This window comes from Leguminivora glycinivorella, chromosome 4 (assembly GCF_023078275.1).
Source record: "Leguminivora glycinivorella isolate SPB_JAAS2020 chromosome 4, LegGlyc_1.1, whole genome shotgun sequence".
Classification (NCBI taxonomy): Eukaryota; Metazoa; Arthropoda; class Insecta; order Lepidoptera; family Tortricidae; genus Leguminivora; species Leguminivora glycinivorella.
The window spans coordinates 19,022,995-19,042,481 of record NC_062974.1 but is presented as its reverse complement, the minus strand read 5'-3'; the positions used below and the strand labels follow the sequence as shown (position 1 = coordinate 19,042,481).

At 37.1% G+C, this 19,487-nt stretch overlaps 1 protein-coding gene across 2 annotated transcripts in view; it reads left to right on the top strand.

The window, feature by feature from the left end:
- Nucleotides 1-19,487, top strand: part of LOC125225384 (leucine-rich repeat neuronal protein 2-like) — a 76,483-nt gene that overhangs the window by 15,987 nt on the left and 41,009 nt on the right. The window contains exon 1 of one of the 2 annotated variants that reach the window (XM_048129082.1): nt 951-1,171. The exons of the other annotated variant lie outside the window; for it this stretch is intronic. The gene's annotated coding sequence lies outside the window, so the exon portion shown is untranslated. Of the gene's footprint in view, nt 1-950; nt 1,172-19,487 lie in introns of those variants that run through there. 2 annotated transcript variants of the gene reach the window in all.

The following is a 19,487-nucleotide window of genomic DNA, read 5'->3' as shown; positions in this document are numbered from 1 at the left end:
CTAATCGAAAATTAATGTCCTGCAGCGCTGCAGATTTCCAGAAATTCATATTCACTGAGCAAAATACTTTAGTAAGCAAGTAGCAAGATCCTTTAATTTCAGACGTATGAAATACTTACATAGTAGTTGTCATGTAGCCCTTTTATTCGCGGCGAGATATGTTGAGGGCGGAAATGTTATTTGTTAATGTAATAAGTAGGCGGTAGACTTCATGTTATCAGCAATACGTTTCCCAAGATGTTTACATAAACACAGCCATCTGTTCCTGCCTATAAAGTCGTCACGTATTGTGATCTGAGCAACGACGACGTAATTTTTCCCGCCCTCGACAAAGACATCTGACACATTTATCTTTCTTAGCATTAACGTGCTAAAATCGCGTCGCGCTCCTGTCGCCATAAATCATTATCATCAAACAGTCCCCGTCGCCCGACGTCGGCTTTCATCGGACGTTTTCAATCTGACTTCCTTTATCATTACAATAAAGTAATTCACTCGCCTTCCATTCAGTCACTTTTCGGTAAACATTCTTCGAAATTGGCAATAAATTCCCATCTAAAATATCGGCCTTTCGAACGCAACCTTTCGTAACAATAGACCGAGTTGAGATGTAGTTTTATGAAGATGTTCACTTGGACGTTTTGTTAGGTGTAACAATAGTTTTATTTAGCCGTGAGCCCACACTGCCCACGCCTGCGTTAATGGCCAGGATTGTATGAAGAAGTAAAAATGAATGGCTGCGCTTATAAAAGGCTAATAATAAGTTCTCATGCGGCTGCTATCGGGCCATTGTTGGGATTTTTTTCTCCCGGGGCATCGTTGGGCCGATGTATCTTTATAATGGGGTAGGTGTCAATCGTGGCCGGGCCGGGCAGGTGTAGGCCGTGGATAAAAATGCTCATAATTTCAGTCCGCAGCTGCCCGTCAAGCGAGCGTCGGCTCCAACCGCTTCGTCCTTTTTGAACCGGATTCCATTGTACGTCATAGTAATTATTATTAATTTGGGATGGTCAAGGTGCGTGCCCGACGCAAAGGTTAATTGTAAAAGATTCTACATTTAATTTAATTAACCGTGCGGTGTAATTTAACGTTAACTGGTCTCATGGGACTTCTACTAAATAATAAGTTGTGAAGTATTTTAGTGAGAGTGGTTTTACAAGTGTTTTCAAGGGTAAGTAGATGTTATATATAGTCTTTGATATTATTTATGGTTTTATAATGTTTAATTAATCACCCAAAAAGTATTTTCTAAACGGTAAAGTCAGGACCAAACGTAAAACTTTTTAAAGTTTACAGACCAAAGGTGCAAACGATGAAAGTCACATTGTTTATCAGCGACCCCAAAGGTTATCGCTTTATCTTGTTTGATCGCATGCATTGCGTGTCGACAACTTTTACTAATACAATATGCGGGAATGCAACCAAAACAAATTACAATTATTATTTATCATTGAATACCTAATTCACAACCAATATTTTTGTCTAATATTTCTAATACTCAATGTGTATATGAATAGGTTAGTACATCGGTACCTGCGTATTCGATTTGACGAACTAAATAATTACATAAATATGCTCTTTACTTTCTCTCTGTATGTACCAACATTATTAAAGCTTGAATACCTGATTCACAAGCACAATTTCTAATATTGTTTAGTTGTACTAATATGTACAACACCGATGTAAGTACTTATTTTGTAGCCCATGTTCGATTTGCCAAACTAAATAATTATTATCTTTGCTTTCTCTATGCCTGTTATAATAACAGTAATTAATTGATAATGTTTTCATTTCGTGACATGGAACGTTAAGTTCATATTAAATAATTGGCCCGTATAGTTACTATTTGTACTAAGTACGAAGCAATAATTATTGAACGAACTGTATCCCAATGAAATAAAGCTTACTATTGGAAATAAAGCTTATAATGAGGCGATGATCGTACTAGGCGTGTGTAAATCCTTATATATAATTTATATTTAAATATAATGTATAGGGAACTTAATAATATTAATTCAGTTCTTACCTTTAAATCAAGGGTGCAAAGGAATCTTCTGGGCGAGCTCACTCCATCTTAGGCCATGTCTTTGCTTTTAGCTAGTCTGTGGCCAAGAGTAAGCCCATTTATAATAATAAAAAATAAAAAATAAGCGTATACTGCATCGGTGTCGGTACCTATCTCCTGGTATATTCGTATAGTCATAAAATGCATGCTTTCATTTTAATACTATTATTATCTGCTTATAGGTATATGCCCATGTAATGTAAACATGTTTATATATTTACTTTAATAATGGCACAAGCTTTACATAGATACATAAAAATAAATTCTATTAATAATCAAATTGGAAATTACGTTTTAGAGCTTCACAACCATTGAGGTGAAATTGGTTGGTGAAAACATTAATACCCCGTAGCGTTTATTATACATTTATATTTTGAATATGTTTGAATAATACATTTACTTAAATATATCTTACACTAAAGAAATAGTGATCAAGTCCACTAGTGGCTGAGCCGGGAATCGAACCCAGGTTGTTAACTTACACTTGTCTTACGTGGCTAACCTCCTTACCACTATACCACCCGACCATAGTAAGTAGTGGTAATGAGTAATGACGTTAGCCGTGTAATTTGTAGACCCTGGTTCGCCTTGGTCGTTTTTTGCTTCATATATAAGTAGTAGTGCGACTACTTGAAAAAAAAGCATTAAATAATTTGATTTGTTCCTTGTATATTTGAATAGTTAAGAAAAATCCCGCGCGGCACGCGGCCCGGCCCACTGCTAATCTCCTCTGAATAAAACATAAGATGCTCGATAACGTACTATTAGGGTTAAGGCACATTTAATACGGCTTTCCATTACCGTGCAATATGGGGCGAGCCTCCGCCTCCGCTCTGTAATCTTGAACACGCTTCTAATATTCCAAGCTTCTAGCACTTAATTAAATAATAATAAAAATGTACACCTACTAAAATGCATACTAATACATATTATAAATGCGAGCATAGCTGTTTGTTTGTCTTTATGCTTATGCTGCTGAAGCGATTTAGGTAAAGTTTGATACAGAGATACTTTGAGTCTTAGGAAAGGATAAGTTAGCTCTTAAGACTATCATTATTTAATTTATTTAGCCTACGCGTAAGTACCTATAGCATGTATGTATAATCTTTATAGCATGTATGTAATTATGTAAATAGGTTAAGATATACAATTTAAGATTGTTTAAAAAAATGAGCGCATCTTGCCATTAAACGTAACAGTTTGGCAAGTTTTTTTAATGTACAAAATTAGTTTAAGTTGTTTTTTTCAAAATAAATTAAAAAAAAAGAAAAAAAAAACATACCACAATTCCTCCCCAAGATTGAGAAAATTGAGACAGCGATCTGATAATTGAATACAACACAAACAGCTTATATAGCTCAAATTGAACTTTTGCCTTTATTTTTTATCAGGCGCTACCCAAAACTCTAATTCCAGAAGAAGTCGGTGGGAAAAGCGAGTACGTTTATACATTAACAAAAAGGGGAAATTATAATACGCATTATATTTCACGGCATTTGCTATGTAATCGCTGACGGCAATATCGGATTCTGATGGGATTAACGTTAACGCAAATCCCGTAAATGTACGTTCAGTCTCAGCTAGTTAAGGATGATTATATTGATTTTGGAGCTTTACGCTCTTGTAATGTTTAAGATAATATTGGATAAGTAGACATACACACAGTATCTATTTGTACAGTCAAGGCAATAATATAGATCTGAACAAAGTGCCTGTATTGCTCATAGTTAAGGTTGTGAATATATAATTATTTTTGGGACGTCGTCCGTATATATATTTAAAAATTTGACTGTACCTACTTAAACTTGTACTTTGTTATCAAGTCTATGAGAATAATTAATACATTCAGTAATAAATAGAAATGGTGTAGTATTTAGTTCTAATTATGCCTTAACACAAATAGCGTTTTGTCGCATTGTTGAGATTAGTAGATAGAAAATAGATTGTCTTGAGACTCTGAGTATGTTAAGCTTGTTCTAATTCTAATTGTCATTTTAATCCCTTCTTTATATTGTGATATTTATCCAAACCTAAGTTTTTACCTCGTATGCTTGTTTTAATAGGTAACTTTTTGGGGAATGGTTGCACTTTCTCCATACAATAAATGTCACATTCGTAACGATTATATTATTCAGCAACGTATTCTAAAAAGCCTAAAACTCATGGCAGACAGGTACCTGGGCATTTTTTCAAAGATGTTAGTGTTGTTTGTGATGACAATGAAGTTTAAAATTTCAATAAAAATATTGCTTTTGTGTTAATTACAGAAACTTTAAGCAATAATATACATTCAGAACATTAATAAAGTCGGTTTTTAGACAAATAATATTTTTAATTGTCGTGACAAAACTGACATCGACTTAATTTTTCTGTCATTAATTTTGGATCCCAATTTCTGAAAATGCCCACCTACTAAATCTGTAACTAAATGAGAAATTAAGTCATTCGACGGTCCAGTACAATTTTATCTGTTCTGATTATGCGAAACGGCCATAAACAACGTGATATCCGAAGCATTTCATTGTACTAATAGCCTGTGTTGCGCGTTTATCTAAAGAATTATGCATTAGTGTTCGGAACGAGACGTTAAATATTAATATATGTGAGGCGTCGCACAATCTCATCCTATCAATTAAACCCGCCCACGTATCTCGTAAACCTTGGTAAACTGTAGCCTATCCCCGATCAATTTGTTTTATCTATGGATAGCTGTTATCGCCGAATAAAATATTTACAGCACAATAAAAGGCGTCCAGGGAATAAAGCTAATAACAATGATAATGGAAATTGGTGGAGCCGCAGCTTGTACAAACCTAGATGACAAGTATGTGACCACAGACCAGGCACCACTTTTCCATTACGATATTATAATATGACTGATTTCGTAATCAGCTGGTGCTGGACACCAAATTTACGTAAACGTATTAAGTTGTTCCAATAAACAGCGGTACCATTTATATTGACTGAAGTTCGAGATCGAGTAGAGTAGCTATATTTGTCTCTTTAATTATGCTCCATGAGAGTATACAGGATGACATACGGTTATTTAGACCCTGCGTTAAACTTTCCGTCTATATTTTTTTCTATATCTATGGATACTGTGATATTTGTTGGTAGCATTGTCCTGTTGTTTGTGGTTACCGCGACTTCGAATACAGATGTCGTTCTGAGAATGTGTGGTGTCAGTAAACTGTGTATGTTGTGTAATATTTGTTCACAACATCGAAGCCACGCGCGCTTATTAAATATACCAACAAAGCTAGAATTTCCTCAGTATTGTTAACTTTGATCAATGCTTACTTTTAGATTCTTGACAAATATACCTTCTCCGTGCCGTCGTGGATAAAAATAACTACGAGTATAACAAAATACAATTATTACAGTTATTACGAAATGACTGTCGTAACTTTTTGTTAGTTTGTGTTTGTAACCTATAAGTATTACTATACTATTAAAACTAAACGTGAATAGATAATATACGCTTTCTATAATTTTTATTAGTTCTTAGTTTAACTGGAAGATATCCCTCTTAAGGATAAGTTCGCCTCTGTACTTCCTTCTTTCTTTTATATCTGATGTTTGTCTGTTTTATTTTGGCGTTAATAGTAAAGTGTTTATTTAAGTATTTTATTAGAAAATGATAAGTTATTAGATACATTAGGATAGGCACGCCAACATAACGTATTGTTGTACATATTGCCATTAGTTTGGCCGCTTTTAGCAACGCTCAGCTGCGCAAATGTCACTCGAAATCATTAGATGACAGCTTACAGCCGCCCTGTGAATCCTGTGATACATTGTCTCATCACGTTACATTTCACAATATTATTAACTTGGGAAAACACTGTAACCAAACAGGCATTATGAAAAACTTGGTGTATAAATACAATACCTGTACTTCATTCATGATGTGTCCATGCACTTTTGGGCCTAAGTATACATTGATTTACTAGATAGTTTAATTCAAAGTTTTATACTTCGTGAGTGGCAAACATGCTTACGGCTCTACTGTCAGTAAGCAGTCTCCGTAGTTTATGGACGCCGTAATTGCGACCCATATATCTGCACTCTCGTTGAATAGTGTTCAAAATTTTATTTTTCAAAAGTACGTATTGATACTGAAGTAAAAAATGTTCCATACGGCATAATATCTATTTAAATTGTGTAATCAACATATGAATGTAGTTTGCATCCTAAACTATCTTTATCTATAATGTACGCAAAGCCAAACGTTGTATTATATCTATTTCTTTCCACTATTGGTATTCTCCGCGCGAAGCACAAGTTGCAGCGAGTGGGTATCGCCGTTGGTCCCCAGTGGGAGCGAAACTTAGTTGCGCTGGGAAATGAAACGGCAAAGCATTTTTGTATGTTGATATTTTTCCGCTATAGCTCAAAGGATCGCCTCGGCCTTGTAGAATGAGAGGCAATTGAATGAAAATAAATATTATTATTATTATTATTTATTTATTCTATATTAAAAATCTTACATTTGTTCATACACCAGAGTGCCATGAAACCCTATCAGGTTTGTGTTGACACTCGAAAACTTAAGTCTTAATTGAAAAATTGTAATAATATTCACTGGGGAGTGTTTTGATATTGAATAGGCTATGGATATATACAGCGTGTGTATTCCATACGGGCGAATATTTGAATAACGATTAGTATTGGACCTAAGGAGCTTAACTACATGGTTTTTTTATTGAATAGATGAGATTTTTTTTTCATACATAATAATTCAGCACGCAATGTATTACGTCCACATCAATTAGCGTACCTACTTAAACGTCATTACGACATGACGTTTATGTCATGTCAAGTTAATATGGACGGCGTACATTGCTGCTTGGTCAGATTTAAAAAAATAATTACTCTTAATTAAAAACACTTTTTAATTAAATGATTATCCTATATGATTCGTATGATTAGATACTATAACTGGATACATTATTCACCCGTATGGAATCCACACGCTGTATAATCTATACCCGTGTAATATTTTTTGCGTAGATTCTATAACAAGAGTTTCGGAAGCGCTAAAGGTAAACTGAGAATAAGGTTCAGCAGTTTGTATTTCCAGTACATATTTGTTTTGGCAAAATATGTGTAGTGGTTGAATGAATCATGAAAGTAAGGACTTAAAATTTGGTTGTCGACCACGAACTAGAAGAAACTGTTTTTTCAAGAGGAACTGCGCTTCAAAAAGTCATTCATCTATCACATCAGCGGACGTGTCATCACCGTTCATGGCAAATTTTCGAACTGTTAGCGGTCTACAACTACAACCACCAACATTACGCTGCACTTAGCCAACAGTAGATACAAGTTACTGGAACTCTTACGTTGGCGACGTAAGAGTTCCAGTAACTACTCATAGATGAAGGACACTCAAATTGTTCTTTCTGCTACCTCCCGTGTTCGTCGTCTGCCAAGAACAAGAAGAAATACACCGGGTCCTGAAAGAATGACATGAAACGAAACTATCAACAGAAAAATAACCCAGTATCCCAAGAATGCTCAGCAGAGCAGCGGAACCCTCTTCGCAGATATTATATACCCTGTCTCTTCATATCACCAAGAATGGCGTGAGGCAGCATAGCCGGTCGAAGAAAGTAGTACGGTTAATAAAAAATAAAAAAATACTAGACTAAAATCGTGTTATATTGCCTCAGTTTTATCTTACAGCGAAAGCAGTTATTAGAGTGAAAATATATACTGAATTTTCAGTGTAATTTATTTAGTTACCATATAGTTAAGTGTTGTGGCAATCGACAAGTATTTACTACACTCAGGAGACTGCTTGGAAGAATTACGAGAAAGAGGGATAATATGGGTTCGTCGGAGTTACAGAAAACTCAACGACAACGGCTTCGGATACAAACAATCAATCTCAACATTAAAAAAAACCGGGAAACAGTTTAACCGCAGTCGCTATCCCTTCGTATATATTTACACACATATCTATCCATCTTCCCTACACTGGGCACGATGCTAGTATTCGGTCTGGTTCTTCTACTCCCGTCGATCCCCATCCTGACTGCAAACGCCCCACACTCCCCACCCGTATTATTGGCTCACCGGTGTCTCGGGCAGGAGGGTCAGCCGGACATGCCAGGGCGGCAGACGACGGGCGGAATACACGAGTAGGCCCGAAGGCGCGTCCTGAATCGGTACAGGCTTGCCAGGACGGAGGTTGTTAGCACACCCAGCATACGCCTCTGACCGGCGGCCTGTATCGTGCCGGTACGTGCATTTGAGCAAGCTCGAGGAGCCTCCCGTCCCTCCCTCTCTGTTAGGACCAGCGCCTCTGCGTCCTTGCAGCAGTAACTGCTGGCTGGTGTAGTCACAGTACAGTACAGTACAGTACAGTACAGTACATATTTGTTTTGGCAAAATACTATACTTGCCAACTTTTATCTGGCCTTGGGTCCAAGTCCAAGCTGAATTATTGAACATGCAGCGCTTGTATCACGCGATCCGCCGGACGGATGCACTCCCACCATTCGTTCTATCACAGCGACTGATAATTAAATCCAAGCGACAAAAGTAACTAACATGGGATCCGAACAGCTTAGGGCTGATACAATCGGACTGTAACCTAACTTCAACTTGTATAGGAACTGCACGCAAACAACGCTGCAGTTTGTGTGATACGTTAGATTTAATTCATAACCAGAGATTTCGTTTTTGTGCGTCATCTCATACTAAAAGCACAGCTAAAAGTCATCAAATGTCGCAAACCGGTGCAATCTCTGCTCACACTCGTAGCACGTCAACTACTAGATGCGTTTTTGTTTTTGAACAAGGGTATACTAACGCGCCAGACACGTGACTTTTAACTCTAGTTCACTACTTTGACTAGTCTAAATGTATATTATTTAATACATATATCAAACTTATAGTCAAGCCCTCTCGAACCGCGACCACACGGTCGAGGGCAGTCCGCGTCACGACACCGTGGGCGTGTAGCCACACGGGGTGGCCCACAATTCACTAAATGTGCTTTGTTTGCTCAGTTCCTGCAGAACCCGGTTGACAGATTAATTCTGTAAAGCGTTGCTATTGAATAATATATTGTTTACGTGAATATATTGCACTCAGGTATTGAAACGTTATTTTAATATTGCTTTTGTAGTAACACCTGTTTTGAATAAGACCATCACACAAGTATTTAGCTTATTAAAGTAGATGTTTTAAAGGGGCTTGAACGGGGTAGACCCAGATGGAGAAGGCGAAACATTTTTGACACCATTCTTAATAACTGGGCGGAACAAGCAAATCAGGGGCTCCCAAGATCCAAAGAAAATACCTTTGCCCACTCAAATTGGCTAGGTAGGTACTAGGAAATAAAAGCAAAGAAACTGGTTCTCACAGTCGATTTCTAAGCTACTAAAAATTTCAAATGGCTTAATCCCTTATAAATACAGCACAATGTGCGGCTAAACCGTTTATGAAACCGATCACACCGGCTCTAATGCTGAGAGGCAGTTATCGGCTGTATGTCTTAGGAAATTGTATGTAAATACGTGGACACCTGCTGAATATATTTGTATAAGCATCAGTCCACAAGACGCGTTTGAGGCTCGGCCGAGTGCACTCCACTATGTAAACCTATTAATATGGACACACCAGCATTATGCCTTGATGTGTTATGTAAATTGCTAACTTGACAACTTATAGGGACTTTAGGCGATTGTCATTAAAATAAACCCGCCCACAGTTGATTCTCTACTTTGATAGGCGCTTATAGTATTTCATTCGTCGTAAACTGAAAGAAGTTTTCTATTATCAATCAATCAAAACCCACGTTGTATAATAATCACTAAGCTTAAATAAGTACACTATTAAAGCACGCGTTAAAAAGTAGAAAAATCGACAAATGGTATACTTTAATGGGGATAAAGTAGGTAAGTAGTTTTCTTGTAACCAGTAACAAATGCGAAACTTCCTTCCATATCTATTGGGTTGGTAAGAAAGTAATGAGCGATCGATTGAATTCCACATAAAATTTTTGAGAGAGTTCTAGAATCTTCTATGGTCGAAAGTATATAAAGGGCGAGTCGCACAGTTTCTCGTCAGTCATTCACTAGCTGTCGCCGAGCTAATATAAGGAAGAAAATGGACGAATTAAAAGTGCATGTAAGGCATTGCTTACTATATGAATTTCAGTCTGCGACTTTTCATTATCAGATCAACCTAAGTCTGGTCGACCGGTGAAGATTGATGTAGCCAAATTAAAAACCTTAATTGAAGGAGATCCGAGGCTAACGAGTCGTACTCTTGCTACCGAGTTAGGCTGCTCTCATGTCACCATAGAAAAACATTTACACGAGTTGGGAAAAAACTACAAATACAGTGTTTGGATACCGCACGAACTTGATAGAGATCAACTAAATCGCCGTGCCGATATCTGCATACAACTTCTGTCTTTTCGCCGCACATTCAACTGGTTGGACCATCTTATCACTGGAGATGAAAAATGGGTCTTATATATAAATCACACACGCAAACGTCCGTGGCTAGCTCCAAACGAAAAAGGAATAGAGGCACCAAAAACAGAGCCTCACCCGAAAAAAGTTATGCTGTCCGTTTGGTGGGATATTCATGGTATTATTCACTGGGAACTCCTACCAAGTGGAATGACTGTTACCGCATCAGTATACTGTAATCAGCTTGAAAATTTAAACCGAAAAATATGTCAGAATCGTCCACAGCATGCTAAAGTTTTTTTCTTACACGACAATGCTCGCCCACACATTGCAAAAGTGACTCGGCTAAAGCTATTAGAGCTAGGTTAGAAAGTCATACCTCATCCACCGTACTCTCCAGACTTGGCACCTAAGGATTACGCATTGTTCAGATCGCTAAACAATGCCTTGAATGAAAAAAAGTTCGATGATCAAGCCCATCTACGACAGTACATAGCTGAGTTTTTTGAATCTAAACCTAAGAACTTCTTCGCCGATGCTATTCATTCTTTACCAAAACGATGGAGACAAGTAGTAGATAACGAAGGCCGTTATATTTTTGATAAATGATTAAAATAATAAATTAAATAAAAATTACAATATTAGTTATGATTCGCTCATTACTTTCTTACCAACCCAATACTTAGCACGTTTTATTTAAAATGCCGTAATGTCTATGTTTACCAGCCTTGTTTGCATGCTCTAAATTAGGATTGAAACCATTTCTAGCATGCAACTCCACCGATATCGCAGCCACTAGCCTCACGCGTAATTAAACAAGCCCAGTCTGTACAAGAACCAGTGTCGTGTATTTTCAGCTACTATACAAAAACCCTCTACGAAACTAGCTATTACAATCATTAACCGGATAAGAAGCCCACAATCTCGTTAAGTAAGTCCATTTTTGATAGACGTAATAACGTGTGATACTATACAGCACGACCACGGATGATTTTATTAATTCTGATGCGGTACAAATTCACGAAAAAAAATGTACTTTTTTGTACTGACGTTTAAAAAAAATGTACCCTTATGATTTTGGAGTTTCGACATAGGGCCCGTGGTCGTGCTAGGTAGGTACTCCCTGGCACGACCACACTATATTTAATGAGATTTTAAATTTCTGTTGCAGTACAAATTCACGAAAATAAATGTACTTTTTTGTACTTACCTTTTAAAAAAAAATGCCCTCGTGGTTTCGGAGTTTTGACATGGGGTGTGGTCGTGCTAGATAGGTGGTACTTCCTGGCACGACCACACTATATTTATGTTTAATTTGATGGTGAAATGAATACTAAACAAGTGTTTTGAAATTGTACTATGTAAATTACTTCAAAAACTTAGTGCGGTCGTGCCAGGGAGTACCTATCTAGCACGACCACAACCCATGTCGAAACTCCGAAACCATGAGGGTACTTTTTATAAAAAGGTAAGTACAGAAAAGTACATTTTTTTTCGTAAATTTGTACTACTACAGAAATTAAAAAAATCATTAAATATAGTGTGGTCGTGCCAGGAAGTACCACCTATCTAGCACGACCACACCCCATGTCAAAACTCCGAAACCACGAGGGCATTTTTTTTTTAAAAGGTAAGTACAAAAAAGTACATTTATTTTCGTGAATTTGTACTGCAACAGAAATTTAAAATCTCATTAAATATAGTGTGGTCGTGCCAGGGAGTACCTACCTAGCACGACCACGGGCCCTATGTCGAAACTCCAAAATCATAAGGGTACATTTTTTTTAAACGTCAGTACAAAAAAGTACATTTTTTTTCGTGAATTTGTACCGCATCAGAATTAATAAAATCATCCGTGGTCGTGCTGTATAGTATCACACGTAATAACGATATTGACAAGTTTTTTATCGGTCGCCTCCATCTACGGCACTCGCCACTGCGATTATCGTACGTACAACTAAAAAAAATATATATGTCGGAGCGTATGCCCGAGGTATAAGAATCAAAATCTTTATCATATTTTTAGAGTACAAGAAAAAAGTTTTAAGTTATCGTTGCTGTCAGTAACACTAATCTGGCATCTTTCGGAATGCCCGTGCGTTTCGAAATCGTCACCAGACGAATTATTAGCCGTTAATGCAGTGTCGTAACATTTTAGTGGTTTACAACCGAGTCATTAAGGACTAAAGCTCAAATTACGTTTACTAAATCCTATTATACGGCTGTTTTATTCTTATCTGAGCTATGAAACATAAATGAATCCAGGGGTTACTGTTACACCTTTCAGCTAACCATTTTATACCTACTATAAACATCAGAGATCTGTGTAAGTGGGCTGATGTGGGAGGAAATAGTAAATAATATATTATAAAGCTTTCCATTAAATAAATCATCAATGATTAAATTATTTTATTAAGTCTTATTTTCCATATTACAAATGAAATTAAACAACTATTACGTATAAATTTACTGCGTGTATGTAAACTACTGTTAATCTGGCATTACTGCTAATAAAATTCATCATTTTATAGCCGAATGTGTGTTCATAAAATAATACCCGATCATCTCATTTATAAAGCCAATCTGTCATAAATCGAACCGTCGGCTCTCAACTCACCGCCACATACCAAATTCGAGTGACGGGAGATACAATTTGTTACCGGTATCAGTGAACCGACAAAATGACCGGGATTACCGTTACCAGATTCAGTTGATGACCAGATAGAAATCTATTAATAACATTCGTCCAGTGCGGACGGACAGATCTATAAATGATGAGTTTCATTTCAGATAAGATCATATCGGATATCTTGGATGATTGATGGACTCGGCTCGATATTACTTAGGAATTCTATTACCTATCCGCTGTATTGTTTTCTAATACATTATATTTTTGCCTTATTAGCATTTTTCCTCTTGTTCAGATGTTTTTAAATACTTTCTCTTTGACCAGCAGTTTGTTCCTGCAACTGGAATCATTTTGATATTTATGTCCTGCATTTAAAAGTCCATGTCCACTTTTCTAGAGATTTGACTGAAAAAACTGTACTTGAGTGTAAGCCAGTTTAAACTCATTTGCTAAAGAATCATAATATTTTGCATAATAGCATAATGCATATTATGATTGTTTAGATTACTCTACTTGTACAGATTACTCTAATTACTCTAAAAACACATTACCATCAAGTAAAAGTTATAAGAATATTTTTACATAGGTACATTATTATGACAAATGACTCAGACAAGAGTGACGCTGCTTTTTTTCCGTAGCAAAGTCATGAGGTATTAATTCTAAACCAACATTTAACGTTCGTCAGTCCAGGTGGGTATAAGAATGGCACGAATAAACAAAAGGCTGTAATGCAAGAGATCCGATGTTTCTGCCAAGTCATTGCGATGTATAATGTATCACATTCTTTATTATAACTTCCTGTGACGAATAATTTATTTTGAGTTTAGTGTCTATTGTAGGTATCTTATTTTGTTCATGGCATACCAAACTATCGTCATAATTATCAAGCTGTAAAAATCAAATTAAGTTAAAGAAAAATTCCATACAAAATAGTTGCCATGTTTAAGCATTTTATTTACCTCATAAAATACGTAGAAAGTGGCACCATTCTTTAGTCGCACTATGTAGTTACTTGTGTAAATATCAGATCATAATTTTAGAACTTGTCAGATTTGAATTGTCTGTTTTGTATAATTAGCTTTACTCTATATAATTTTGATAATAACTAGGTAAGGGCGCTAAAGCGGACGGTAGATATATTTATCTATCCAATAAACCACAGTTTCTTGTAATTCTGCCGTTGTAATAACTCTCATTTGGATAATAGCTGTTAATTAATTAAAACTCTCGAATATTCCTTCCTAATGATCGACCAAAATGGCTTACAAGCATGTAGGCCATTAATAGATAGGGATAAAAATCGGTTTTTGAGAGAAAGGAAAAATAAAATGGAGGTGTATCAAGACTTGGGACCACACACTCGCTCGCCGCGACATCTCTTGTTAGTGTAATGATATGCACATTTATTTTGAACATTGTATTTACTGTTGAGATTTACATGTCGGTGTAACATCTAGATTTTTGTTCTATACTTAAACCGATAGACGAGTTTTTATGCTTGAAAGCAACTCTTGAATGTAAAACCATGAATGTTTATCAGACTTTCTTACTTTTGTATTACGTGCATGAGTTACGCTACTCGTCTTAGCATTGTTTGTGTAAATCACTATTTAAAATTTACGTTCAAACTAGCAGTCTTTAGCTGATACACACGTTAAGTTAAACAATAATAATTTGTAGGTACATAAATCGCCAGCCGCGGGCCCCGCGGATCGGAACGCTCGGTCAGCGTATCCGTTCACTAATCTGCATATTAGATGTACCGACAACTTAACATGTACGCCCGTCAAAACAACACCGCATTGAAATCTGCCCTTTATGAATTATGTTAATAAGTATCAACCATCTGGAATAATTAAGTGCTCGAACAGCAAACCGTACTTGTCCAACGTTCTCGCTTTGTTCGTGTTCTCTTCATTACAAACAGTACCAAAGCGTACTCGTATTTATAAATAAAGATACGTATTGTAATTTATGTCTAAACATTATTCAGTCGTTAAAAGATATTATCTCGTTTTGATTCTAAAAGGTTCTATTGTGTAAGGTTGACAAGTCAAAGTAGCTTATTTATTAGTGTGATCGATTTAAGCTAGCGCCCTAACAATGTTTGCAAATATAAAGTCTCAATTCTATCAGCCTTTCCTAGAAGCAATAATAGCGACTATAATTTCTCTTTATGGGCTATGATGGATGGGTTTACCGTTCCAGGTAAACGGATGCTTATTATTAACTTTTTTTGTAGTAAAGTGAAAAAGCTACCTAAATATAAACAGTTCTATTATTATGAATACAATGGACGTCCAGAGAGCTGGCGGACCGAATTTCAATCAGTCACGGCAGTTTAACACTCTTAATCGGTACTTTTATTTTGTGAATCCATTGTCATTGACTATTTCGCCTCATTAATAGGCAGTGAAGCAGAAGGTAGAGAGCACGAGACCTCTTGTTTAATTCAATACCAAGGCGCCTATAAATAACCATCCATTATTTCATTACTTTTATATGCACCACTAGTTCGATTAACAAATGTCCCAAATATATTTTCTAAATGACTACACAGAGCCTAAACTTTACCAATAGCTTATAGAACTTATGAGTTTTGGCACCAACTCGTATAAACAACTAAAATATTATTTCTTACGAACGTTAACGTGTACATATATAATTAAATTGACTCCAACAACTTTTCGGTTCAACTTCGAATTATGTACACTCGAAACAAAAAGTTCTCGTTTTTTATTCATTGTTTTAAATTCTAAGCTTCAATCAGCATCGCCATTCTAAGAAAGAACAATACATAAAAGCGGCTTGGAATGATTTGATTATTTTCGCTCAGATATTATTTTTTGTACCTAATAGATTCTATTAGGTACAAAAAATAGTATCTATTAAATAGAAGAACGCCTACACAAATCTATTCTTAAAATATACTCCCATTTGTTATGTGTATCGTTATATAAATTGCCAAGATGTGTTCGTAGGGAAAGGGTCGGCGCAACGAACTGTCAAAATAAACTTGACATGAAAATTTGATAAAATAATATTGAGCCCCATGCTAACAATTCACAAACCACAAATTCCAAACCCAATTCATACCGTTTGGCTCACAATGGATAACGTTAATTTATTTCGACATCGAATTGCTAGGGTACAGACCCAACGCACAAAAATTAAGTAATTCATTGGAGTTGAAAGGGTTTGTGTCTGACATAGAAAAAAGACTGGTATAGAGCCATCAGTCGAAATGGGTGCGCTTGGCTGCTCCCAACGGGCGGGCTCCGGCATCGGCAGCCGCTCCCGTCCGATGCATTCTTATTCCGATGCTTAGATAAACATTAATAAGTCCCTACGGCATCCCTTAACGTCTAAAATAGCGCGCGTTTAAGTTAAATAAATCATTTCCGGATGAACATACCGACAGTTTAAGCCCGAAGTATCTAAATGATTGTGTTTTCACTGAGCGTGACCGCTAGTTTATGTTCAGTTAAATACGTGTCAATTTGTTGCGCATGGTGCTCACCGTGCATTATTTACGAACGCCTAAATTATTAGAATAAACTCATATAAATTCCAGTCGTATACTTGGGGATTTATAGTCATAAGTAATCAGAATTCAAGTTGTGTGAATAAAAGAATGGTAATAAGGTTTCCCAGGTAACCCCTTGATGGAAGGCCATGAGTGGTGAGCAAGCAGGTCAGCTCGCCGCTGGCCCGTAATGAAGATATGCGAGTGTTCTCGAGCGTGTAAACAAGCGCCCCAGAGGCACTGTTTCTGTTTGCTCCCGCGGGATTAGTAATTTAAAAGTCAATGCGGACACTCGAAAGGGTCAATCGCATCGCGCGCCCTATATATTGAAAACAGATACCCTTTTCTGTATTCCGGTGGCAGCCCATGAAAGTTATAAGGGCTGAGTTGTTGAACTATGTAATTGACTTGGTTCTGCGGTCAGAGGCTTTGTTCTCCGCAGGGCGGATAATCGAAAACGCCTCTGGTTAGCCCCGAATGATGGGAGAAACAATGCGAAGTTGATATGTGGATTCGCCAGACGGTCCCTTGTTTGATTTGCAAAGAGCTATTTGCTCGTCGAAGACTGCGGCCGGAGCAGGAAATTGGACCTCGCCGCCGGTTTCTACATGGCTAACGTATCCAACACTTGTCCAATTACTTCCTTTAGGGCTATTTAACAGTTAAGCACCTATACAAAAGAGACAGTCGTTTAAATACAACACCGCCACCGTTTAGTTAATGCGCCACAATTTGTGACAGCAATATCCGGCTGACACGAATACTTGTCAGAGCGCTAATAACGCTACACGCAGAAATGAAAACAAAAGAAAACGGGAGCGAGCCGTGACGCCAGTCATAAAATAGACAAAAGTGTAACTGCAGCACGAATACTGTGCTATTTAAGTCTGGAGCGGTCCCTACACCATCAATTTTATTTTCTCGCACAAAACATGTCGGCTGTCGCTACGCATTATATCCGAAGCGCCACACGCAACATTCGAACAGAGTTTTATTTCGGGCAAACGTGGACGTTTCCCAATGATTGACTTATCCGGGGGTAATTTGAGAGGCTCTCGCAACCTGCCGGTCTGTCAGACGCTCCGAACGGCACCGTCCAACCCTGTCCGACGTCGTTGCACTCCAGCTTCGAGTCGCCTAGTAATTCTACACCGATTGCTCTCACCCGGCCGACCACTTTAAAGTGCCGTGACAACTCCTTAATGTCATTAGCTCTCGGAAATATCCAAGTCGCTATACCTATTCATATTTCATATTTTTTAATTGTTGTATCTATCATCTACTCGTACTTCTTATGACACTAAAGTGACAAACAATTTGTAACATAATTATTTTGAACTTTAGCGTCGTTTAGTCACCACTGAATATCGCATTTCATCAACTCCGTTTCGAATGGCTGTCACCAAAGCACGCAATAAAAACAAAATCAAGTCTGGTTCGGTATCTATGGAGCATTATTTCATTGATATGTCGTGCAGCAAACGGCACTCATCGATAAGAGGCCGTGTAGTGATAGTGTAATCAAAAGACGATGCCTCCTGCGGCGCAGTTTGTCGCCTTTCTTGTTAAATAAGCTTTTGTTGAGTAATTTACATAAGCAATGCCTTTAAAATAACGTTTCACATTTACGTAATCCTCTCTATATTTTATAAACACAGTGAATTTACGGCCAACAGTTCACAATCCTAAAAGAAAAATATGTAATTGAATCTTGTAAGTACATCCACGTTCAACGTCAAGTTTACTTTTTCAAGTCCCTAGCTCCTTTTAAAACGAAACACGGACAAATGGCTTTGTTTTACTTGGAAAGGAAATATTGACGGTCCCATGTGATTTCGTTCCATGTTTTAAAAGAAAGCCAATACGGATGCACCATCTGCGTGTTGTCTTTTTCAAATAGCCGTGAGTACTATATGTAACTTAATACGCACCTCGTTCGAGGGATAGCCGAACAAGAAACGTTCTTAGTGGCTCCCAATACTACAAAGACGTGACTTCGAAGAAAACATACGAAAGTAATGATACAAATGCAAAGAGCAGGCTTAGCGCGAAATGAAAAGAAAATAAAAACGTCTGAATCCAGCGGCGTTCGCTGGCTTAACGCATCACCATAATTCAATCGTGGATGGCCCGCTCTTTTGCTACCAAAAGGAGCAACGAATTTATTACAAAGCTCGTATGGTTTGGAACCCCTACCTATTATTTATGGCACTGAGTTGGTCTGTCACAAAAAACGGACGGGTGTTTCGAATATCGCAGCGGGCGACTTGGAAACATAAGCTGCAATAACACGCATTTCCTCTGCGTTAAAAAAATTAAAGTAAATCCCAGTCGCACATTAAATTCCGTCATTTTTTTTTGCTAAATCTTTTGACCATTTTTATATAGCTACTGTATAATCTCTATACATTTTTGAAATGGATACTGTGTACAAACTCGAGCAGTAAGTAATCCAAAATGAGAACAGTCTGGGCTTACAAAAGACGAGTATCAATTCTGACCATGTGGTGGCGAATGTGGGAACATCGCCAAGATGTAGCCCCTCTAATGACTTCGGTACTTTATTGTTGTTATATTAAAATAGTTACTAACAAAATAATGTTTACCTATAAATAATTATAGGTACTTGAAGTAAATGTATAGTAAGTTAAATATGTTCGTACCAATGCTTATTGCTTCTTACTTGAAGAAGCGTTTAGTTGCGTATGTTAAGCAATTTCTATACTTAGGTCTGCACTTGATTTTTTATGTTTAATATGCTATTCAAGTTACCCCCAGGTGGTTCCACTCGAAATCGATTGTCGTTTTTCTTTTAATTTCTTGAAATTTGGA